The 26522-nt window shown below is 37.1% G+C and overlaps 1 protein-coding gene across 3 annotated transcripts in view; it reads left to right on the top strand.

Moving 5' to 3' along the window:
* The window catches only part of ZNF407 (zinc finger protein 407), a 427820-nt gene that overhangs the window by 54347 nt on the left and 346951 nt on the right, over positions 1–26522 (top strand). The window lies entirely within an intron of this gene.

The following is a 26522-nucleotide window of genomic DNA, read 5'->3' as shown; positions in this document are numbered from 1 at the left end:
CGATCATTAGTGAGTTTAGAATAAATTTTTACTTGCCTTTTCAATCAGCCATATAAGCTGTACATGGAAATATTCCATAAAAACAATGGAACTTGTTAGCAAAGGTTGTTAGGCATGGATTAGTAGAAAAATCGAAAATCCCAGAGATTTGAAATTTGTTAAATAATTTATATTTGAGTCCATGCCTTATGTTCTGTATTTAGATTTTGTAGAATTCATTGAAGATGGTTTGTGTGGTGGGACATTTTGTTGGACTAAATTAAGCCTATCAAGATAGCCATAGTTGGCTGTGGTGAAGAAACTGATACCATTGCAGTTCTTTTGGATAGATGGTTTTCCAATCAAATTAGCTGACTGCTTTGAAATTTTATGAATTTTCTCTGAATTTTCTGTTTCGCTGTTACAGATAATGGTGTTTTAGTTGCAGAGATTTCAAGTCTAATCACTTTAAAAGTTTGAGTCATATTTTTAGTTTAGTATATCTTGAGTAATAGAAGAATACTATAGCTATTAAACCTGCCACTTGGCAACTAAAGTTATTAATAGTAACTTATGTTTAAACATCTGGAAAATAATGAGCCTTTTCCATCTACGTATTTTAATATATCTGCAGAACTATTGTGAAATATTGTTAGCCATAAAATTTGAATGTTTTGGATTCAAAACTTTAGTATAGGCACAGTGGGTTTTAGGAATTAAATGAATTTCCTCCTCATATATTGATTTCTAATGATTCATTTCAGTTTCAACAATGTCTTTTACAAAACAATGATACTACAAACTAACACCTTTGAAAAAAGCTCATGAAATTCATAAATTATTTTAATATTTAAAGTATTAGTATATTATCAAAGTAATATAATGATGAACACTAAGTACTTCCCTATAATAACTTATTTAAATGGTATATGCTATTGGAAAGAATTAAAACATCTATTTTAGCTTTTTTTTGAAAAAGTTTCATACTGTTGGCTTATGTTTTATCATGAGCATACTAATATATTTATTAAACTTTTTTCTAGGATGAAATTTATGTCTGTTGATATAATTTTAACCCATGCTCAATTACTGACTTTAAAGTATCAATACTTCAAAATACTTGATTTTGCATTTGCAATAACAAATGAAATCATTGCATTGCATTGATAATCTTAGGTATTGATAATTCAAGGAATAATTCTGATGTTCATCATTTGTATTCCAAAAAAGAAATTGGTAGTAGACATATATTAGATCTTTGTTATTGAAGGACTATTTGAAGAAGTAGAAAATATAGGATACAATTTTTATTTCTTGACAGCAAGAGTGACCTTATTGTTCACCAATAGGTACAGTTAGTGCTATAAGTCTTCCCTCTTATCTGATCATGCCAGGAAGCATGGCAGCATCTCAGGCATTTAAATAGAATTATTATCTTAACTGGTCTCTCTAACAGAAAAAATAAAGGCCATGTTTTGGCCAGCCTTTTTTTTTTTAAATTTTTTGTTTCTATGTTTGTTTGTTTCTATGAAAATTTTCTATGTTTCTATGAAAATTCTTTTAGTGCCAAACTGTGTAATATATACTCTAAAAACTGTGATTATACATCTGTTTTATAATTTGATAACTAAAAGCACTTGCTTTGTAATTTAACTTAAAACTTTTAGAATTTGCATAGCTACCTGATTTAAGAATGTAAGGACTGGGAAAAATAGGATAATAGACCAAGGAAATCTCTTAGTGATAGAAAAGTATAAATAGAAAATTTTATTAAAAATAACATATTGACCTACTCAGCCATGTATCTTTACAAGTTTGAGATTATGAGGCTGATATAATAAATTAAATTTTATTTTATAACTAGGATTGTTCATTTTTCTGGTTTGCTATATTAAGCACAAAGAATACTGGTTTCTTAGTGAGAAACATGATATTAAACATTTGCTTTAACTGTTCATTTCCAGTAGATGGCTATAGTTCACTACCAAATTGAACTTATAATAGATTTTTTACAATAACTAAATCAGAAGATGAAGGTTGAATTACTATAAATGAGTTGCCCTGTACATTTTTCTTATTTCATGTGCTTAGTCATCTAGCATCGTTATTTTTTAAAGAACATCTTCTGAAAATGAATGAAAAGTGGTATTTTCACTTTTTCCTCTTTGATCAATGTGTAATAATACCATGATTTATTTTGTTTCATTTCAAATTATTTACTTTTTAAAATTCTATATTATGTGAGGAATACTGGTAATTATCGGCTTATGTAAAAATTGCATTATGGTAAAAGAATCCTTATAAATTCTTTAAGTTATTGCTCCCTAAATTCAATCATTTTATTTTGTTATTTTAGCTTTTAAAGTGAAGCACTGTGAGTCATTTATCACTTGTGTTGGCTAAGTTTACTGGCTTTTACTAAGTATTGCTTCAAATGCAACATGTACATATATATTTATGTATATATGTTTTTCATTAATCTGGATCTGCACCTAAATATTTTAGAACTTAATACAGTTAAAGTAATACAGATACAAATATACTATTTGGAAAAATATTTATTAGCTTATGTAGTACTTAAAATCTGCATTGTAATTGGATGTATGTGTGTACATTAGACTATAGAAATACCTTGTAAGGATAGCACTGAGATGCTAAGTACCACTATTGACTGTCCTCCCTCATCCATGAATATAACTGTGTGATACTCTGAATTTATTACGTATGGGTTTGAATGTAACAAAAAATTTGAAATGGACTTTTTGGCCCCTCTCAGAACACTGTAATTTGTCTATCTTCTTTTAATGAATATTTGTTTTTCTTTATTTAAGGTGTGTGTGGGGGGTGGTGAGTGTGGGCGTGTGTGAGCATGCACGCTCACATATTTAAAACTGATGTGATTTTTATGTCCTGTAGATGTTGGTTGAATCAAGCAGTGTAAGGGTTTGCCTTTTTGCTTCATTTTACAAATGAAAATGTCAGTTTTGTGTGATACTGTAAGACTACAATTTTAGATCCTTTTTTAATCAACTGCCAATTTATATGGCTGGCTACGATTGCTTAATCTATTATTAATAAGCATTTTGCTCAGCTATACACATTATAAAAATAATGCTAAGATTCGAGGAGAATTTTATTTTCACATTTAGAGTTCGTATATAAATTTTACAGTTTCCCTTGAAGACAAATTATTTTTGTATTTTTATTGCTGCTGCTGTATATATTTATTATAATAGAAGCAGATTAAGAAATAGGACACAATTATAACTAATTATAAGAAATTTCACTCATACATTTGTTAAGGGATAGTTGGGATATTCAGATGAGTCTTTGTGAATCAAGGACTTAAAATTCAAAATTTGTTACTTTACATAAAAATAACAGATTTTTTAAAGACACACTTTATAAAAATCTGAGGGAGTTTTGGAATGCAATTCATTTTGGGGGATGTATGTTAATATTTACATACATACGTATGTACATTTATAAACCTACAAAAATAATCCTTTATTTGTTGAAGACCTTAAAGGACAAAAGATATATGACCCCACCCTGAGACCATGCAATGTAAGTGTACAAAAGGATCAAGGAGCACAGATTTTAATAATGCAAACAATATTAGTCCTGTCCCCTCTGGCGTTAGGAACCTGGACATACTGATTGTATACTTTTGATTCCTAAACCATGGAGATGTATGAGATGCCCTAGGGAGCACCTGGCCAAGCTAAGAACATTTCAGTGATTACAAGGATAGTGCCTAGAGGGCAATTAAGGGACAGGGCAGGAGATATACAGTAATGAGTCCCTGTAGCACCCTAATGAACCACAGAAAGGGAAGCAGAGAATTAGGTAACAAATGTAGCTGAGTGAGGACGATTGTTGAGTAATGTGTAGATTATTTACCAAGAATATGATTTTTGTACTTTGATATTTATAAATCGGAGGCAGATTTTAAAATCCTGCCTCTTAACATATTTAACGTATTCCTTTAGTTTAATAATTTTAGTTTTATTAAAGCCATTGTTTTCCTATACTGCTTTTTACTGTGTTGAAATTTGATTTAAATGATACGCTTGCTTTGAATGAACTATTTTAGTTCATTATTTGTCTCACTACTGAGTTTGTAGGTGTGTATTACTTTTACTAATACACAATAATTTCAGCCAAGTGTTGAACTGTTTTTTTTTAAATATCTGTGTAGATTTTCTGTTTGCTTATTCAGTGTATTTCCTGAGTTATATCTGCTATGGAAAACAGACTTTTCTTGATCTAGTTCAAGTCTTTGCAAACTACAATTAAGACTAATCTCTTGAAATAAATCTTTTTTGTATAATATGTAAAAAAGATTATTACAGGAGAATTTTTGTATGGTGTATGCCGTTCACACAGGAGTCTTGGATAGATTTAGATTTAAAATCTGGTTTATTTCACTGCTGATTTTTCTGACTCATATTTCTTGTTTAAAAACAGATTAATAGCACAATACAGATATGTTTCTGTGTGATTTTCTATTTGTCCACTTGCATTATTGTGTAGGGAAAAAAAAGACAGTGAAAAGGGAAACTGCTGTGAGCATGAGATTCGATGCAATAACACGAGCTACTTGACCATTAGTCTCCTTTAGCTGTGCTGCTATATGCAGGTGTTAATGTATGGGCTCTCCTACCTTTTACAGTGGTATATGCTCGACGACACAGACCAGCTGAGACACAACTGACTGGCTCTGAAGTGTTCACCTGCACTTTGGTTCTCGGCTTCCTTTCCTTAGCATTGTCTGAATCACTTCTCATGCCCCACTGACTGTAGCAGCAATCTTTGCACGGCACTTGCAAGTTCCATGGTTGCATAAAGCACTGTTGTTAGCCACCGGGGATAATCTGCTGTGCTGCTTGACCACTAGGGGGAGTCAAGGAGTGTCCCTGAAATTCCTCCCCCACCTCTCTTCCTCTTCCTTCCTCTCCACTCCCATTCTGACCTCCCTCCTCTTCCTTTCTTTTTCTTCTCCTTCCTACTTTTCTCCTTTTTCCTTTCCCTCCCCTTTCCTTTTCTTACCTCCTCTTCCTCTTTCTTTTTTCCTCTTTCCTTCCCCTCTAATCTGCTGCTTTATGTGGACCTGAAAATATTATTACCTCCCACTACAGTTGAACATCACTATGATACAAGCAGCAGTTTGTCTTTGTTTTTTTAAGTTGTTTAGTAGATGTCACATATTCTCCTTAACTGCTATTCACATACTTAGAGCATGGCAAGATTTTACAATTTTAATGAGTAAAGAACTCTTAGAGGAAGTGTTACTACCCGAATGAATATTGGATTGAGTTTAAAATAATATAAAGGAAAAACTGTGATATGTAAAATGCCCAATATGATTATAGAAATATATCTATAAATAGCCATAAAATAATTATTTAGAAACTATTTCAATCTACTTTTGTTTTAATTAGAATGACTCTAAGATTGTGGGTATTCCTGAATTGTGTCTTCCTAATTAAAATGTATTGAGAAGTGGCTGACTTGGATTTATGTTACACAATTATGTGCTTGAAGTGTTCTCATAAAAACAAGTAGAAGTTTATTTAACTATAAAAGTCACTAACTTTGGCTTAAACATCCATAAATAAATATTTCTCTAAAGAACAAATATTTCTCTAAAGAACAATTTAAATTTCTGTAGGAATTTAAAACAATATATATGTGTTCTGTAAATTGTGTAGTTAAAATATATTATACATAGAATATATTTTTACTTTTTAAAATAACCATCTGGGAAAATTTGAGTGAATGTTGGTATTTTTCCCCCAAATTTGAATTCTTTGGGAATTTAAAGATCATATATTTTTGAAATAGATGAAATAGAGAACTTAATATATATGTTTTGGCCTGCTTTCTGATTTCATAATACATAAATATATCATTGTGGTTTAGATTTTTATTTTTTGAAGATTTTATTTTGATGATTTCCATTTTATCCTTGAAAATTCTTTTGTGTTTGATAAAATAAACCCATTTCATTGTTAATTGAAAATACTCAACATATGCAGAGTTGATTAAAAACCATATAGGATACTAATTATTACAAAATCAATGCATGTAAAAATATATGTCTATGAAATTGAAAACAATTGTAAATTAAAAAAAGTTATGTTTGTCTTTTACATTAGTTTCACTTAGTTAAAATTCATGGCTAAATTTGTATATATCTGAATATTTATTCTAAGACATTTATTTATAAACATGAATGGTAAAATCATCTTAAAATTACCTTAACAGTGGTTATTGGAGGTATGGTCTATAGCTGTGCTTGAGAAACAAATAGATAAAATATTTGTGAATCTTGTAATGATTATATTTCTTGATAGCTTTCATAAGAAAGCACATAATTTGTGACAACTTCAATAAAAAGACACGGCAGCAAAACTTTTTGAGTTAGCGGCAAAGTAAATGGGGCAGGTTTTGCATTTTGAACAGAAATGTTATGAACTGTGATTGAATTTGTCGTGAAAGTGTGTCAGTATTAATAAAAGTATTTAGGTATAAGTTTGCTGGGCTTTGTAGCCTTTTTAAGGTTAGGCATTGGATAACGTGAAAAGTCACTTCTGTGCATTTGGTGGTATACAGAACATGACAAATATATTTCTGTGCATTTTGGATTATTATGCCATTTCTTATTTCAAACCCTTTTTGTCAGGACACCAGGCAAAACAATGATGCTTTGAGGACGTAATTAAAGATATTGTTCAAAGAACAACTTTCTGCATATTTGAATTATTACTGTCATCAAAATCATACAAATATGGAAATATGATTGCCAGAAGCACATAAATCAATGATCAGCATGGCCTCAAAATCCAATAAATATGTAGAGTTAAATACTTTAAAATGCAAATTGCGTCTGATGATTTGCATATGGTAGAGTTTAAAGGAAATTTGTTGCTTAACAACCTCTAAGGTAGCAGTTAGGGCTGTGGGTAAACATAGATTTTTTTATTCATCATTGGTCAAGTTGCAAGATTTGATAAATGATGGGAGACTGCTTTCCTTGGTTAAAATGACTGCAATCTTTACTGAATCCTAAAACTGCCTTGAAGTCATCTGAATAATTAAGAGTTAATTATTCTTCATCCATCTAGATCAGAAAAGGACAGATTTAGGGAAGGAATTTATAATTTTTGCCTCACGTCCTGTCATGTCGTAATGTGATAAACTAAACTGACTCCAAATAATATCTAGTGACCTTATAGTAATTATGCCTCACAAAACATTTTTGTTGCAGTTTTTTAATTGCTTACATCGATTCTAGAAACTACACATTAGCAGACTTATAAGTTTAATTGTCTCCAAAGAAAGCAATATAAAATTCATCTTCCATTACTATTATGTTTTAAGTTCATCACTGAGGATACACACAAATATAGCTTATAAGTTTCCACGTGTTCTTTTAGAAATAGCAAGCAATGAGTCCTAAAATGTTATTAGGGGAGAGTATAGATACACTGGTAAAAATTATTTTAAGAAGTAATGTTGAAAGGGCAATGAATCTTTTTATACCTATTTTAATTTGAAATATTAAAATAATAAACCTGTTTAAATAACTTCACTTTCTTATAATTAATATGATAAAGCAGATAACTCATGCAGATTTACCAATAATGCACATTGTTTTAAGAGACTGAAAAAAGGCACTGAAAGTTAAGAAATAACCTGTCTCATACTGTTACCTAGTAAAAGCAAGTGTCATATAATTCACCTGAAAATCCAGTATCTACTTAGTGAATTTTTTACGAAATGATTTTCTCTGAGATAGAGTGTTTTGTGAATGTTTACTGATCACAAGAGGAATTGTAATAAAGAAATCAATATGCATGATCCCTTTCCATGTAGTACAACAGGGTTACACTGTTAGGTTAAATACAGGCAGCATTCCTTTTCAGAAAATCAATTTGCTGTATGGCCTGCAACAGCCAGTCTCTCCACACAGAGTCATTTTATGTTGTGCACACAGCAGATTCTGTATTGGCACCTTCAAATAGTATTGACTTCTAAAAGGCTGTAAGCTTAGTGACCTGACTTTAAGAAGATAGGCCAAGCCCCTTCATACTAAAAAATGCTATGTATTTCTTTTTTATGTTTGGTAACAAAATAATCACTTTTTAAAAACCATTACTTGGCTTTCTTATTTCTTGTTTAGTAGAAATGCCAAATGTGATTTTAGTGAGAAATACAATTTTTTATATTTATTAACTATATCTGTTTAAATTCTAAGTGTTTCCACATTTCTAAGTTACCTGCATTTTTCAAAAGCACAATTTTTAGGCTAGGCTGCAATTGCTGCTTATTTTGAAAAGTTGGAGTAAATTTGAAAAGATGAGATTATTTTATAGTTTCTTTGTCACCTGCCTCCATTTCAAACAAAACAAACAAAAACTAATTTAGAGAAGAGAAAAGTTTACTAAATATTCAAAGCAACTAAGCTGTATGCCTAGGGAAAATGTGTGAAAACATGTTTTATTTTTAGATCTTTTTACTCTCACGCTAAATTTGGCTCTGAGAGTGCTGCGGCCATTTTTGATATAGCTGTTTAATTTAAAAGACCAGCCCTCCCCTTCGTGGCTGTATTTTTTGAAGTAGTTCTTGATGGGTCCTGACTCTTTCCCCTGCCAGCTCAGTTGTAGTGCATTAACGTGCACTCCGATCCTGTTTGTGTGCCTGTTATGCAGTGCCGGTGTTTAAATCATAAAGATGGGATTTTTTTTTTCCACTATGATCAGCTGGGATGCAGCAAAGCATTATGCCGTTTAGTCTTTGCAGTTTTGTGAGGTACATTTATTGTTCTTTGGTCCCTATTCAGTCATTGATTTTGCAAAAGCTTTTTTACTTGCTTCATGCTTCCCACATAGGATTTATTTATTTATTTTTGTTAATGAATATACACATTTAGATTGTAACTGAGAAAGGGGTTTAACTTGTTAAATGTTATGCCAGCTTTCTAGTGGAGTGATGAGATCCAAAAGATTAGGAATATAAAATAAGTAGACTAAGTATTATAAGTGATTTTTGCATTTTAATCACTTTGTTATCATTATACTGCTCCTTATATTGATGAAATCTTCATGTAGTAATGGACATTACAGTGCAAGAGCTGACTGGCACATGGAATGCTTTTGAAATATAACATTAGGTTTGGAGAAGTTCATAAGCATAAGGAGAAATAAGTAGGTTTTTGTTAGGCTAAATATACCCATGTTTTAAATGTTTATAGAAATCTCTAACATTTTAAAAATAAATCATTACTTACAAAACGAGTTTACTCTTTGAGAAAAACATTCTTGTAATAGGAACAAAATTATCCAAATAATAGTGTAAACCAAGCCAGGCATAGCAGCAGACAGAAAAATGCATTCAACCAGTAGGATCATGGATTTGTTTGATTCAGATAATTGAAAGTGTTTCATACTATTATTGCAACTTGAAGGCTTGTTTAAGTGTCTAACTGTCAGTCACTTTGGAAGGTGAAAAGTATTCAATTGTCACTCTGTCAGTCAATAGAGATGAGAACTGTCTGCCTAATGGATTTCTTTACATAGATGTCTGCATGGAGGTAGAAGTAAAATCAATGTGTTGTCATGTGTGAGTACACTGCATCAAACTGCCAGGCGAATTGCAACTGTATTTCTGTAACATCTACATTCTTGTATTGTTTGTGGAAGGCAGAGGGAAGCTCTGCAGATGAGGCGGTGAGAAGTATAAGGTGGAAACTTGCATTTGGGGAGAGCATTTTTTGGTATCACCTGTGCCCATGAAAGCATCCATTTTAACCTCTACAAAACAATCCAGTTTTACTTAAGTTACAATCAGTGGGGCACCTTATATCATAAGGTCATTGTGTTTAGAAAGTTACATTTCAGATACTTGTCAGTAGGTAGCTCTTATTTTTGTATATCACATCTAAACCCAAAGAATACATTTACATTGAAAGTTACCTAAATTAATGGTTCCTTTTTTAGTGAAAGTATTATCAATGTCTGGAATAAAGACATAAAAGGCAAGTTTTTCAAATTTTTGATGACAGAATCTGGCAGATATAGATCACAGAGTAGATGACCATCATGATTTAAAATTTTTAAAATATTTGGGGCCAAAATTAAGGAAGGAGTAAATGTAAAGTCCTACATTTCAATTAAAAAAAATCAATTACATAAGAATGGAAAGTAGGTCCTGGTTTGACACGGCACATTATGTGAGGTAAACTGGGAGATGTCACTGATAGCAAACTAAGCGTTTAGGATAATATTTTAGAAGTTTAAAGATCTGCTGCATTTTGCTCTATTCTAAAACATATTCCATTTGCTCTATTTGCTCTATTCTGAAACATTCTAATATCTAAAACAATTCAGCCAATTCTTGGAATGTCATAAGAACTCTTGCTGATTAGGGACCATACCAAGAAGGTGACAAGATGCTGGAAGAGCCCACATCATGCAGAGATCACTTGAGGGCTCCTAGAGCAGACTTGAGGGGTTGGCAGCGACAGAGTGGCTCATCGTAATTGCCATCTGGGGGCCTTTCATGCCCTGTCATAACCAAGAAGGAAGTTTCCCCTAAACTTAAATCTCCAGAGGACCCAAGCATGATCTGAAGCTGGAAGGCAGAGGGACACAGATGACTGAGTTCCCCGTAACAGGAACTTGCTAACAATAAGGTGCTGTGCCCCAAAGTGTCTGTAACTGGAAATGCTTGGGCAACGGCTGGATTACAGTCTGTTGACAGCAAGTACCTGAGGACAGGTTGGCCTGGTGCAGCCAGTGTTCACAGACTGTGGAATCACACAAGTCACACAGACAAATCATGTCATGAGACAGGTTTTGGGACCTGCATCAGGTTACCGACTGCATTTGTTCAATGAATAACATCCAACAAACAATTATCAGTCCCTTAAAAGAAAGGACATTTTCATGCCAAAACCACTTCATATATGAAATATTTTAGTCACTTTTTAAAAATGAGTTTTTAAATCTAGTAATTGATTTTTTAAAACCATAGTTAATGATTTGAATAAATAGCCTAAAAAGCTTGGTATCGGTGATTGTTCCTTCCCTTCTGCTGCCCCGCCAGCTCTTTATTTCATTCTTATTTTTAACATTTATTACCTTCTCTTATAGGAGAGAGACTGTATGTTCCCAAGCGTAGAGTCCCAATGTGTGTGTTGTTGTCACAGCACAGATGTGTGTTGTTGCTTATTAGCACAAGACAGTAGCAAAAGGCAAGATAGTGTCCTGTTCACAGAAAGTAGCCAGGTTGATGGAGTGTATAATTCAGTTTTAAAGTGGAAAGATCAGGAGACCTGAGTTTGTTGAGCCTGCGTTTGAATCCAGCCTCTGTCATTTCAACCTAATCACAAGATCCTAGGCACTTTATTCCACCAGGTTTAGCATCAGTTTTCTCCCCTGCAAGCTGGAGGTGGTTACAAGGAATAACTAATACAGTATAGATGAATCATGTAGCATTTTGCTAAGCAAATAATAACAGTTAATTGGGTTTTTACTTTTTTGACACATTCTATCTTTAGTTTTTTACTCTGTGTTAGGATTAGTTTGGTTACATAGAGCAGAAATACTGATGTACAGTGCCTTTAATTGATACAGGTTTATTTCTGCCTTGCATAGAATTTTGGAGTTAGTCCAGAGCTGGCCTGGTGCCTTTCAGTGTTACTAGTGATCTAGGCATCCGCCTTTCCACCCCACTGTCCTCAGAGCAGGGCCTTTACACTCCATGTCACTGCATGGTCCAAGATAGCTGCTGGGGAACTGGCTATTTTATCTGTGTTCTTGATAGAGAGCATGGCGGGAAGCAGGGAAGAGGTAACTCTTTTCCTGTAAAAGAGCCAATTTGAAAGTCCCATGTAATACTTTGGGTTATAGTTCATTGACCACAGTTTAGTGGAAGTGGAGATAAGAAATGCCTTGTTTTGGCTGATCATATTGTCTAAGTTTCAGTTACTAGAAAGGAGGGAAAGATTCAAAATTGGTAGGCAACATACAGTCTCTGCCATCTTGTTAATGTACCATTAATCTAAAATTTTTTATTGTGACATATGTATGTAATAGTTACACACATAACTGTGTACTATTTAGAGAAAAATAATGAATTAACACCTGTATGCCCACCACTCGCCTTAGGAAGTACAACATTCAGTTCTTTGAATGCCCCCACGTACCCTGCCTGACTACTTGTAACCACCATGTGACTTTGTATCTGTCAGTCATCCACGTGGCTTTTTTCATAGGTTAACCATCTAGGTATATATTCCTGAATGATGGCATTTGTTTATTTATTTAGTTAGTTTTGAAAATCTGAGTCGCAAGCGCATACTCAACATGTGTAAGGAAGCGCAGTATTGCCACTGTTCGATGAAGGCTTCCAGAGAAGATGAGTGGAACAGTCCCTGGTAGAAACCTGGCTTCAGCCTGCCTGAGAATGGAAGCCTGTTTAGACAAGCTACTGGGCAGGAGGGGAGTTACCTGTGCCGTGTAGCTTGGCGGGGGCACCTGGCCAGACTGCTGTGCGGATGACCCGCAGAAGCATGGTGGGAGGCTGTGGGTGCTCTGTGATTTCTGTTTTCAGACTTGCCATTTGCTACCATCAGCTTGCAGATGAGGTCAGAGGGGGACGTCTCTGTGGGTCAGATGAATGTCTTAGCTTCTCATGGCAGCAGGATGTGGAGGGGAGACACAGGGTCTGGACAAGCCAGCTGCAGAGAGGTGTCTGGGCCCAGGGTCCCTGGCCACTCTGTGCTCAGGTGAAAAAGAAGGTAGAGCGAAAGTGGGACTTGCGATGGTGGAAAGCCCTAACCTGTCTCTTACTAGGTAATCCCGCGCCCACCTAGACCAGTTGCCTTCTGAGTTGGAAGCACAGTCTTACGGTGGCTGTCTCCCCTGTCCCATGTGGAATGGTTTGTTGTGTTTCTTGGTTTATCTCCTTTCCATGGAGCTCATCCTTCAGTGACTTCTGGAGAAAAGACAGATGAGAATGAAGTGTCTTGAGAACCAGTGTGTCTGAACAGGCCTTTATTCCACCCTCAGAGTTGGTTGATAATTTGGCTGGTGTATTAATTAGCTATCTCTTGCTGGGCGACAAACTATCACAAGTTGAGCAGCTTCCCGCTGCCTCCAGTTCTGTGGGTCAGAAATCCAGGCTTGGGCTCAAGAGTGTTCGTACCTTGTGTCTCAAGTATGAAACGTGTGCTCTGAATGCCGAGTGACCACGAGAATCACACACCGTAAATCAGGGAGGAAGACTCCCTATGGCGCTGAATTATCTGTTGGAACCTGTTTGCCACCTCCTCACTGAGTTGTGTCTGGTTCCCGTCGTTGGTCACTGGTGGGCATTTCTGTGTGAGTGCTCTGTTTCCACTTGTGAGTCAGCTGAGGGGACTGTCTTCTCTGCCTGTTTGCCACCTCCTCACTGAGTTGTGTGTGGTGGACATTTCTGTGTGAGTGCTCTGTTCCCACTTGCGAGTCAGCCGAGGGGGCTGTCTTCTCTGCCTGTTTGCCACCTCCTCACTGAGTTGTGTGTGGTTCCCGTCGTTGGTCACTGGTGGACATTTCTGTGTGAGTGCTCTGTTTCCACTTGTGAGTCAGCCGAGGGGACTGTCTTCTCTGCCTGTTTGCCACCTCCTCACTGAGTTGTGTGTGGTTCCCGTCGTTGGTCACTGGTGGACATTTCTGTGTGAGTGCTCTGTTCCCACTTGTGAGTCAGCCGAGGGGGCTGTCTTCTCTGCCTGTTTGCCACCTCCTCACTGAGTTGTGTCTGGTGGACATTTCTGTGTGAGTGCTCTGTTCCCACTTGCGAGTCAGCCGAGGGGGCTGTCTTCTCTGCCTGCGTCTGTGCCCAGTTTCCCGCCCACGTCTGCCGACGAGAGCTGCTGTGTCTGGGTCGTCTCAGTCTCTCTGACTTTGTCTCCTTTGCCTGTCACGTCTAGTCATTCAGTGATCTCTGTTCATGCCTCCAAGGCTGATCCTTGAACCATTTCTACTTCCTCTGCACAACCCGAGCTCCTCTCACATCCTGTTTGGATTGTTCCCGTGTCTGCCTCTGCCACTTTCCCTCACCTCTAGTCTAGCTTGCAGACCGACGTCCCCAGTTACTTGAACCAGTGCTTTTACCATGTTGACTTCTTGCTGAAGAAACCAAAGTGCCTTTCTTTTGTGTATTACATTAATTCTAAAATATTCTGCCAATTTGAATGTCCCCTCTAGTTTTCTAGTTTTACATTTAGCTTTAATGACGACATGAAGATCATAGCCAGTGAACTGATTTCCAGGTACAGTGCTTTTAATGACAGACAACAATAGCAGTAACAATAGCAGCCGTTACTCTGAGCATTTCTGATTCAGATTGTGTGCTCATCTTTCCCATGTGTTGTACTTCTGTGCAGCAGCCACGTGGGGTAGGCATTATTACCTCTAGAAGAGAAAATTGGAAAGTGAGACTTACTTAGGTCCAGAAACTTTATCAGGTGTGTTCGTACTTTGTTAGGGCCAGGATTCAACTCTGGTTGTAAAGCTTATAGTGTCCCCACCTAAGATTGCCTTGACAAGGTATGGCCAGCCCTTTTATGTACTGTCGTGATAGGCCAAGTACATGGGAAGTACATCATTAAAAAGGATGAGCTATTATGTAGAGCAACAGGAGACTGTTATATATGCATCCAGAGGTACCATTTTTAGTTTTAGAGAGTTACTTTGTTTTTGATAGAGACAAACCACTTTTAAGTGTTTTAAACTGAAAGATTGTTTTCACATTGAACATGGCTTTTATTTATTTATTTTTTTTTGCCATTTTATTTACTTAGCTTTGAGTAAGCCACTGGAGCACGGGTTTATCAAAATGCTTGCTTTATTCCTTGTAGTCAACTTTTTTGTTCCTGTTTTTTTGGAGCTGACCAATTCATCAGTATAGGTTGAGCCTCCCTAGTCTGAAAATCTGGAATCTGAAATGCTCCGAAACCCTAAACTTTTTGAGTGGAAAATTGCATACCTGACCTCATGAAATTGGTTGCAGTCAAAACATAGTCAAAACTTTGTTTTGTGTACCAAATTATTAAAAATATTATATAAAATTATCTCCAGGGTATGTGTATGAGGCATATATGAAACATAAATGATTTTTATATTTAGATTTGAGTCCCGTCCCCAAGATTTCTCATTATCTATACTCAAATATTCCAAAATCCAAAAAAAATATGAAATCTGAAATAAATCTGAAACACTTCCGTTCCCAAGCATTTTAGATAGGGATGCTCAACATATATTATTAAAGGAATACTTTTCATCTTCTTGGAGTTTATATCTAATGGGTTGTTCTGTTAATCAAAGTTATGTCTCAGTTGGCCTTTGTACTTTGTATGCATAAAACCAATGTTTTGATACAGTTTATATCTCCATATTTATCGCTCAGAATTCCTGAAGTGGTTTCTCTGCTTTAGTGAAATAGTTGTTCTTGCTGCTTCCAAATGAGAATTCCTTGTTTTTTTGGGGGGTGGTTTTTGACTTTTTAAAAAATTTATTTATTTATTTATTTATATTTCAGGGTATTATGGGGGTACAAATGCTTTGGTTACATAAATTGCCTTTGCAACGCCTGACAAGCATGCCCATCCCCCAGATAGCACGCATTGTATCTGTTAGGTGTGTATTTACCCATTCCTTCTTCCCCTCTCCCACCTGCCCAACACCCGATGAATGTTACTATTATATGTGCACATTAGTGTTGATCAGTTAATACCAATTTAATGGTAAGTACATGTGATGTTTGTTTTTCCATTCTTGTGATACTTCATTTAGAAGAATGAGGCTCCATCCAGGTTAATAGAATAGGTAGTTCATTTTTTTTTTGGCTGTGTAGAACTCTATGGCATACATATACCACATTGTATTAATCCACTCATTTTATTTTATTTTATTTTATTTTATTTTATTTTATTTTATTTTATTTTATTTTATTTTATTTTATGTTATTTTATTTTGAGACAGAGTCTTGCTCTGTTGCCTGGGCTAGAGTGCCATGGTGTCAGGCTAGCTCACAGCAACCTAAAACTCCTGGGCTCAAGCAATCCTGCCTCAACCTCCCAAGTAACTGGGACTACAGGCATGTGCCATCATGCCCAGCTAATTTTTTCTATATATTTTTAGTTGTCCAGCTAATTTCTTTCTATTTTTAGTAGAGATGAGGTCTCACTCTTGCTCAGGCTGGTTTCGAACTCCTGAACTTGAGTGATCCTCCTGCCTCAGCTTCCCAGAGTGCTAGGATTACAGGCGTGACCCACCATGCCTGGCCAGTCCACTCATGTATTGATGGGCACCTGGGTTGTTTGCACATCTTTACGATTGTGAACCATGTGCTATAATCGAGTGCAGATGTCTTCTTTTTTTATAGAATGCCTTTTTTTTCCTTTGGGTAGGTGCTCAGTGGAATTGTTGGATCAAATGGTAGTTCTTTCAGTTCTTTGAGGTATCTCCATATTACTTTCTGTCCATAGAGATTGTACTAGTTTGTAGTCCCACCTGCAGTGTATGAGTGTTCCTGTCTCTCCACCTCCATCCATGCCAGCATTTGTAGCTTTAAGGGTTTTTGATAAAAGCTGTTCTTACTGGAGTTAAGTGATATCTCATTGTGGTTTTGATTTGCATTTCCCTGATGATTAGAGATGTTGCTGTGTCTCCCTGTTTTTAATCAACTAGTATTCATTTAGCACGTTTTATGTTCCTAGCACTTACTGTGGGTTTAGAATGGATGGGACTGACAGCAGAAGTAGAAAAAGGGATGTGTGAACATTTGAGTCTTTAGACTTTGTTAATGACTTTTTTTTTCATGTGTATTTCCCTGTTTGTGAGGTTGCCTTTTCTATTCCGGTACATAGATGGTATTTTCCTAGGGGCTGTGCTGAAGATCCTTGAAATATTTTTAGTTTCGCCTTGCTTGGGTGGTCCTGTGTGGGTTTAGGGCATTCATTTTAGAGCTGAGTGTTGGTCTATGTGCTTGGGATACATTGCGATGAAACCCCAACGTCTGTTTTCGTGCATGCTGCATTCTGGTGCTCTCAGCCCTGCTGCCCATTATTCCTCTTCCGTGGCTGTTTGGGTAGCTCGTGTCCCCTCTGCACAGCTGCATGGGCACCCGCCTTGCAAGGAGGAGCTAAGTAGTCACTGTCCATCTGCTGTCTTTTTCCTGCCTCCCACTCTGTCGATCCAGTGTCCATTGGTACCCTCACCCACTGTTCTCACTGACTGAGCTCCAGGAAGGCGGATGTCACATCTCAGAAGCCTCCAGTCTCACCTCTGTGGCAACCAGTTTGTCACTGGCCGTGGTCAGCTTTGCGTGAGTGTAGACAGAGCCTCGCTCTGCACCCTGTGGGCGTCACTGAGCATGGGCTGGGCCCCCACAGGCACATACTCCTGCCTCTGCCCCCCTGCTTCCTTCTCCTTTCTCTCTTTGCTTTCTCAGTGGTCCTGTGGATTCTGTGATCCCAGGGCTCTCTCTCTGTCCCTCTCCCTCCTTTGTCTCAGGACATTCCCAGTCACACTGCCCCACATAAGCCTTTTTCTCAGGCTCTACTTTCAAGGGGATCCAGGCTGGACACGACTCTTGTTTGGGTTACTCTTTGCTGAAATGCCTAGAACTTAGTAAGTGTTCAACAGTTTGTCACTGAATGGTGACCAGATGGCGGCTGCCTCAGCTATTCCTGGTTCCCCTGGGTCTCCAGCTCCTCCAGCCGCGTGTGCAGTGGACACGCCTGGCCCGTGGAGGGTGCTTATCACGGTCATGTGCTGCCCCAGACCTGGCACATCCCATCTCTGTTCTTCATCCTCTCAGGTTAGCCTGGTTAGAGTACAATTTTCAAAATACTCTTTCAGGGGGAAAAAAAGGAGTAAATGAAAATGTTGCAAAAATAATAAAAAAAAAATCTAAAAAGATTGCATTAATCTGAATTCTTATCTTTTCTGACACACATAGTTTTAAGATAATTTATTTTTACAGAGTCCATAGACTCCATGTCCTTTTCCTTAGCCCTCTCTGAGGATACCCTATTCTACAAGAGAGTGATAACTTCAGGCTTAATGCAGTCTCCTCCCAGAACCTAATTTCTGATGCTCTCTGTAGTCTGGCATGGAGTCTCTACTCTGTCCCAGGAGTACAGCGATAGCACCAAGAATGATCAAGATGTTCATGTCAGCAATGAGTGCAACCACTGTGCCAGGCACAGGGGAATGTTTTTGAGGGAATTTGTGGCAGCTGGACTGAATGACATTAAAATTTTTCCCAGCTCAAAGATTCTAGGATTTTGTGTTTTTATAATCCCCAGTTAAGATCATAATGCCATTGGATCTATATTTAAAATTTATATTTAAAAACTAGTTTAATTAATTCCTCCAAATTTCTTGATTATTTTCTAAAAAAGTTGGTGGAAGAATGTGTGTGATTTGATGTAATGTATAATTAAAAGCACCAAATTGCGTGTCTGAAAGATCCTAGTTCAGAGCGTATCTCAGGCGCTCTTGAGATAGGCTTGGGATGAAGCTATATGGATGCTAAGATTTGAATACATAGCTGCTTAAAAATAACAAAAACACATGTATTTTAAGACTTTAGTGAATATATACTTTTTCCAAATATATGTTTAGGCCTCTAAGGAATAAAAAACCACATCAAAAATAATTATTGAGGCCGGGTGCGGTGGTTCACCCCTCTAATCCTAGCTCTCTGGGAGGCCGAGGCGGGCGGATCATTTGAGCTCAGGAGTTTGAAACCAACCTGAGCAAGAGTGAGACCCCGTCTCTACTATAAATGGAAAGAAATTAATTGGCCAACTAATATATATAGAAAAAATTAGCTGGGCATGGTGGTGCATGCCTATAGTCCCAGCTACTCAGGAGGCTGAGGCAGGAGGATAACTTGAGCCTAGGAGTTTGAGGTTGCTGTGAGCTAGGCTGACGCCACAGCACTCACTCTAGCCTGGGCAACAAAGCGAGACTCTGTCTCAAAAAAAAAAAAAAAAAAATTATCGAGTCCTGTTATGATTCTCCTATGAGTTAGTGTAAGGAAATAAAGTATTGTGAAACAAATGAAACAAAACAATGTTTTTGTATATTTCACTGCTTGGCAGTAACTAGTTGTAGGATCTTGGGTATGTGTCTTAACCTGTTCTGAGTCTTAGAATCTATTAATATATCTGTACAACGTAGTTGATAATAGTACCTACCATATAGGGGTCAGGATTGAACCAAACTGTAGCCCGGTGCTTAGATAAGTGCTTGGCACATAATACTCATAAATGTATCTGTTACCTTTGAATTTCTCTGATCTGCAGAGTAAATGTCTGATTCCTTAAAAAAAAAAAAGTTTTGATTGTGGTAAACACATATAAAATTTACAATCCTAACCAATTTCTTAAGTGTATAATATCATCCAGTATGTTCACATTGTTGTTTTTTCATTTGGAAAAACTGAAAGTCCCTACTGATCAGACCCTAGCTTCTCATTTCTGTCTCCCGAAGGCCTCTGGCAATCACTGTTCCATTTTCTGTCTCCATAAATTGGACTGATTTAGTTACCTCCTGTAAGTGGAATCATATAGTATTTGTCTTTTTGTGATTTGTGTATTTCACTTAACATGATGTCTTCAAGGTTCATGATGTGTCAGGATTTCTTTCCTTTGTAAGGCAGAATAATATTCTATTATATGTATATACCCCAGTGTTTTTTTATCTGTTCAACCTGGGTTTGGCTATTGTGAATAATGCTGAATGGCTCTTTCTTAAAGAAGAAATAGACCTTTGGAAATAGAAGTTTTTATTAAAAATATTTTGATCATTTTTAATGAAACTATAATTACTTGGACTGGCAAATGAAAATATACAACATTTAAGTTGTGCTTGATTGCCATTATCTTCTTGGATCAGCCTCTACTGGATTATGGCACAGCAAAGTAATAACAGAGATTCTGATGGATTCTTACCTTCTTTCTCAATTTATGTCAATAAATTTTTTGGCTCCTCTATGTGCATTGGAAGAGTATGAGTAAAAGAAAAAAAAGGATGAAGTTAATATTTATTGGGAGGTGCTAGACATTAGGATGGGTGTTATCTCTTAAACTATCTCAATTAAATTATTTCAGATATTTCCTGCATTAAGTTGACAGTAAAGGCTCATTTTCATTGGTGTTGAAAGTGTTAATGGAAAAAACAAAACCCTCAACAACTCTTTAAAACAATTTAAAGATGTTCATTTTGAGCCAATATGAGTGACCATGGCCCTGGGATCCACAAATCCAAGAAGCCTTGAATAAATGGTCCCAGGGTGGTTGGGTTACAGTTTGGTTTTACACATTTTAAGAAGATAGGAATTGTGGGTAAAATCATAAATCAATATATGGAAGGAATATGTTGCTTTGGCCCCAAAAGGCAAGACATCTTCAAGCTGGATGGCTTATAGATTTCTCATGGATTCAGAGATTCTTTGATTTGTAATTGGTTAAAGAAATAAAGCTGTGTCTGAAGACTTGGAATGAGTTGAAAGGAATGCTTGAGGTAAGGTAAGGGGATCTGTTAATCAGAGAGCAAGCCACAATATACAGACTCAAAGTCATCTGTTAAGCAAATTGATGGCCTGTAGGCGTGACTTCAGTTTTGCCTTGCATGGCCTTAGTTACAGTTTGCAATTAGTTTAAACTCCAAAAGGGTACGAGTTTAGGGAGGCATGTCCTTTGCTTCATGGCCAGGAACTCAGTTTTAAGGTTTTTTTGGGGTCTCTTTGGCCAAGAGGGGATCTGTTCAGTCAGTAAGGGTGTGTGTGTGTGTGTGTTGGAGGGGGGTGGTTAGGATTTTATTTTTCTGTTTCTGTGTATCTGTTTCCTGTTGCTGCTGAAACAACATGGATTTATTATTTAACAATTCTGGACACTAGAATTCTGAAGTCTGTTTCACTGGGTTAAAATCAAGGTATCAGCAGGGTTGGTTCCGTCTAGAGCTCTAGGGCCTAATTCATTTCCTTGTCTTTCCCAGCTAATAGAGGCTGTCTACGTTCCTTGACTGGTGGCCCTTTTCTTTATTTTCAAAGTACTGTCTCCCTCTTTCACTTATAAGGACTCTTATAATTACATTGTTTCCACCAGCTTAATACAGGATGGCAAATCCTTACTTTAATCACATTGGAGAAATCTCTTTTTTTTTTTTTTTTTTTGAGACAGAGTCTCGCTTTGTTGCCCAGGCTAGAGTGAGTGCCATGGCATCAGCCTAGCTCACAGCAACCTCAAACTCCTGGGCTCAAGCGATCCTCCTGCCTCAGCCTCCCGAGTAGCTGGGACTACAGGCATGCGCCACCATGCCCGGCTAATTTTTTATATATATATCAGTTGGCCAATTAATTTCTTTCTATTTATAGTAGAGACGGGGTCTCGCTCTTGCTCAGGCTGGTTTTGAACTCCTGACCTTGAGCAATCCGCCCGCCTCGGCCTCCCAAGAGCTAGGATTACAGGCGTGAGCCACAGCGCCCGGCCGTGGAGAAATCTCTTTTGCCCCGTAAATGAGCATGTTCACAGGTTCTGGGGCTAGAATGTGGATGTTTTTGGGGATCCATCATACCGTCTACCATGGGCAGTATGTTCAGCACATTTAGATTACCCATGCATTTCTTTGGGGCCATAGCATGTCAATGGGTATTTATTAGATGATTTGCTTTAGTAGAAAAATCCTGAGGATTAAAAAAACCCCAAAAAACACTTGTTCCATTGTAATTTAAATATCTCTGCATTTCATATTCACCTTTGTATCCATGATTCATTGTTATTTACTTAAAGTTTTATAACAGCAGTACATGGGTAAATTGTTAGTTAGAACACATGGTTCCAAATATTTACATATGTCATCAGTGTCCTCTGACCTCCCACTTAAGGAAGCTATTAATATATTCTAGAAAATATGTACCTATAATTTTAAAGGTATAAGCAGTGCTCACAGAAGCTAAAGTCTCCTGTAACACATGGATTTAATGAAGAACTAAATATAATGTGTTCTATAGTTATTTCAAATTTTGATGCTTTGCTTCACTAATAGGAGGATTCTACCAATTTTTTTTTTTTTATTTCTAGAGAGTCTCAGGCTTGTTTTTAACCTTTCCATAGGTGCTACTGTCACTCTCTCACCACTTCTTAACATACCCTTGTGTAGGTCATTTAGATACCACCCCCTGGAACCAGAAGTGTACTGGAGAGGGGTCATACCGGCCTGCAGGCTGGCAAGAGCTAGTTATTGAATGTTTAGGATTTTTATGAGTTAGTTGTTACACTGTAGCTAGCTTGAAATTGGGAGTATTTATACCATGGAAATTGACCACTCCTGCTATCCCCAGGGCTGGTTTACCAGCTCACTGTTATCTGAAAATGTACTTATTGCCTGTTATCTCTGTGCTACCAAATATTCTGTGCCATGGAGTGGTCAAAATTCAATACAGATGCCCACTTTGTCCTTAAAATACGTTTTTTTTTTTCTTAGCTTCTCTGACAACGTAGTATTCTGGTATTATTTAGGTTTTGTTTATTGTCTCACCCTTCATAATTTTATTTCCTTTTCCTTCTCATGTGTCCTTTGCTTGTTCACCCTTCTCTACCTGACTTGTAAATGCCGAACTGCCCCAGGGGTTCACTCTGGGATCCATTCCCTTCTCCACCTATACCAGCGGTCACTATAAAGGACAAGGTAGTTAAGTGTTTTAGCCTCTGTAAGCCATTTGGTCTGTGTTATAGCTACTTAGCTCTGCTGTTGTAGTGCAAATGCACCCATAGGCAATATGTAATGAATGAGTGTGGCTGTGTTTTTATTTATAAAGACAGGTGGCTGGCAAGATTTGGCTGAGAGTTCTAGTTTGCCAACCTCTGATCCATACTCGCTTTTTGGTTGATAGCCATTAATATTATGGCTTTAAAAAACCATCTCTAGGCCTAATCACCATATCTGTATCTCTAGCCCTGATTTTTTCCTTGGGTACCATACTTGTACATTTTATTGCTTATTGGAAGTGTTCACTTGGATTTTCTGAAAGAGTGTCAGACTTAATATGGTTCAGACAGAATCCTATATTTAATTCCCTGAACTTTTTTCCTATTTCCCACCACTCTCTTCTTTGTTCACTGTCTACTACCCATATTGGCCCTGTCTGTCCCTTGAACTTACCTGGCATGTCACTGCCTTGGGGGGACAGTCTTTGTGCTTGTTCTTTTCTCTGCTTCTAGTGCTCCTGTACAGATTGTCTCGTGGCTGGCTCTTTCTTGGCATTCTGGTGTAGGTTCAGTTGCCTTTTCTTTCTTTCTTTTTTTTTTTAAATTTTTTTGTAGAAATGAGGTCTCACTCTGCTGCCTAGGTTGATCGCATACTCCTGGCCTCAAGCGATCCTTCCAGAGTGCTGGGATTACAGGTGTGAGCCACTACGCCTGGCCTCAGTTGCCTTTTCTTGACCAGCCACTCATCACGTACCCTTTCAGTTTTCTTCATGTTATCGCTTACCTAAGAAGTACCTTGGTGTTTATTTCCTTCTGTGTTGTTGGTCCTCCCACTTGAGTGTGCCCCTCCTAAGAGCTTTGTACATTTTTGCATCCTCAGCTCCTAAGCAGGCCCCTCCTATGTGGTGGGCATTCACTTACTGCTATTTTTATTTTTTTTTTTCACTTACTGTTTTTTGGTGAATGAATGAATGTGCTTTTTTCTATGTTCCAGATATTGGGAAGAACACAGAGATATGTGCTTAATATGGGAAATAGAGACAAACAAAAGAAATACAATATAAAGCAGAGTGTTAAAAGGGCATGTGAAAAGGGAGGGAGTTTTCTGTCTTGTCTGTTCTTTCCTTTCTTGCCTTTTTTGTATAGTTTTTCTTATTTTAGCCTTCTTCTACCCCCTTTAGCTTTGAAGTTATATATCCTTTTTTGTTTTAATGGTTACCCTGGTGATTACATTATTCTTGATTTATCAAAGCTTAATATTAAGTGGCATTTTTACCCTCTTTCATACAATTCAAGAATCTTGAACACTTTAATCCAACTTATTTCTTTTCCAATGACTAAAACTCCCAGGAAAAAAAGCAGGCCCAAATGCCAGTTTATCTTCATGGGGTTTATTTTCATGATCTTTGATTTTGCCCAGATTGTGGCCACATAATTTCTCACCTTTTTGTTACCTCTTCAGTGTCTTCAGTCATACATTTTTCATATTTCTTCTGTGTTTTTAGCTGTTCTCAGTGCAAGGGTTGGTCCAAATTACCTAGTTAGAAATTAGCTCTTGTGCAAATTAAGCTGACATAAATTTCATTATTTCAGAAATTTAGCTTAATTATGAAGTACAGTGTTTTAAGTGTTAAAGCAGAACAGAGAGTTACTTTTTTTTTTTTTTGGTGAGTGGGAAGTTAGGTGACTGTAAAATAAAGTAGATGTAAATATCATATACATTTACAAAATGGCAGACAAGGTGATTATGTATAGGAATACTTTTTTTAAAGGTGTTATCAGGGTTTTATTTGTGCTTTATTTATATGCTATCTAGTAAAATGTGCCCACTGAGAGATGCTGAGGATAGAATTTTGAAGCATATTTAGGCAAAGTTAAGGAGAAATGGGAAGATAATCCACGTGGGAAACCAGCCAATAAAAAATCATACTTTCTTTTATTGTTGGCTAAAAAGTAGTCTTTTTAACTACCTCATTAACTGATTGACTAAAAGTTGTATTAGAGCCAAGGATACAGGAAGAGTTCACTCTATTCCTACTTTTGTGAAAGACTCAACCATCTAGAAGTAACTAACTCTTAAAATCATACTGATATAGTCAACTTTCCTGTCTGAGCTTTAGGCCCATATTTTTTTTAACTACTTGGCATTTATTTTGGGATCTCTTACTGTATTTCACACTGGACTTGTGCAGCCTGGTTCTGCTATCTTTTGTTAGTGTAAATATCTTCTCAGTGAGTGAGTGTGCCTATGTACAGGAAGGCATCTGGTCCTCACTCTCAGTGTGTCTCCAATCATGAGAGCAGTTGTTGGCATGTAGTGGGCATTCAGTAAGTGCTTAGTCATTGCATGTGCTGATGAAGAATTGGAAGTTTTGTCAGAGACCACAGAGATCTCTTTTAATGGTTACATAATCCCTTGTTCAATATCCTCAAGTATCTGCTTCATTTCTATTGGATTGGGAAGTGATTGCCTTCTAAGGCAGTCCATTCTATGTTTTTTTTTTTTTTTTTTTTTTTTTTTTTTTTGTGATAACCTTTTATTTATATAGAATTATAAATTACAAACTATTATTTTATTCAATTCTTTTAACCACCATGTGAGGCAGACATGCTAGAGGGTATTAGCTCCATTTCACAGGCAAGAATGGAAACACTGTTCCCATATTTAGTATAAGACAACAGGGATTTAAGCCCTGGGCTTCCATACTCACAACTGCTTTTTTCCCATGGACTTTGCCATACATCATTTTAAAGTAATCTGATTTCACAATGTTTTAATATATAAGAGTAACATCTATAACCTCTATTGTTGACAGGTTAACTCTGGAGCCAACCAACCTAATTAATTACCTCATAACCTGGCACATTTTAAGGCACTGTTATACCTCTCAATTTCACAGCTATGTTTGAGGGCCCCATGAGCCAAAATTGCAGCAAATCTGACCTGAAAGGATCAGAAACAAACCGATCAAGCCTATTTCCAAATTTAACCTAGGCCTGGCACATCTTCACCAATTGCTCAGATGGCAAACTGAGGCAACTAAGTGAAGGCCTGCTTAGAAGTGGACACTGATGAAAAAACACCACCAGTATCAGACTGACTTCTTTAAGGCTAACATCCTCAGAAAGCCTATTGCTGGTCTACGACAGTACCAGCAGGACAAAAGGCAACTGGACTTCTGGAGACCAGAATATGCAAGAAAAAGATCAATTAAGCTGCCTGCCAGATGCCTAAAAAGCCAAATAGTGCTAAGTTCATCCATGCCAAACCAAGAAAATGGTTCACTCCTTCCTGAGCTTGGTTTTAAGGAGGAAGATGATCTTCAGAGAAACCAGAAAATCCCATCCTGAATCCCCAGGAGGGGAGGGGTGGGGAAGGGGGAGAAATGGTGGGCATTTCCCAGACTTGATAGTGCAAGGAGCAACACAATCTGTCACTGTGAAGGGGAAAAGCTATCTTGGTTAGCTTTACTCTTCCACAAGACAAGGGAACCAGAGACTAGAAAGATCAGGGCTTGAGTGACCAACCCTGGGAAAAGCAGGACTTCCTCATATGAAGTGCAAAGGTCCATGGAGAGAAGAGTCTATGCACAAATTATAAGCAAAATTTTGAGTATATGTGTGAACCCATCAAAGAGGTCATTTGTTCTCAAATCCTGAACTAGAGAAAGGGACTAAACCGGTTGCAGGCTAGGATAAAAAGCCACCAGATGCACGTAGAGCCAGCCATGTCTGAGAGCTCTCAAAGCCATCAATGAAAACTTGGAACATG

Source organism: Microcebus murinus, chromosome 17 (genome assembly GCF_040939455.1).
Source record: "Microcebus murinus isolate Inina chromosome 17, M.murinus_Inina_mat1.0, whole genome shotgun sequence".
Taxonomy (NCBI): Eukaryota; Metazoa; Chordata; class Mammalia; order Primates; family Cheirogaleidae; genus Microcebus; species Microcebus murinus.
The sequence above is the reverse complement of the archived record's forward strand: the minus strand, read 5'-3'. Positions and strand labels throughout refer to the sequence as shown.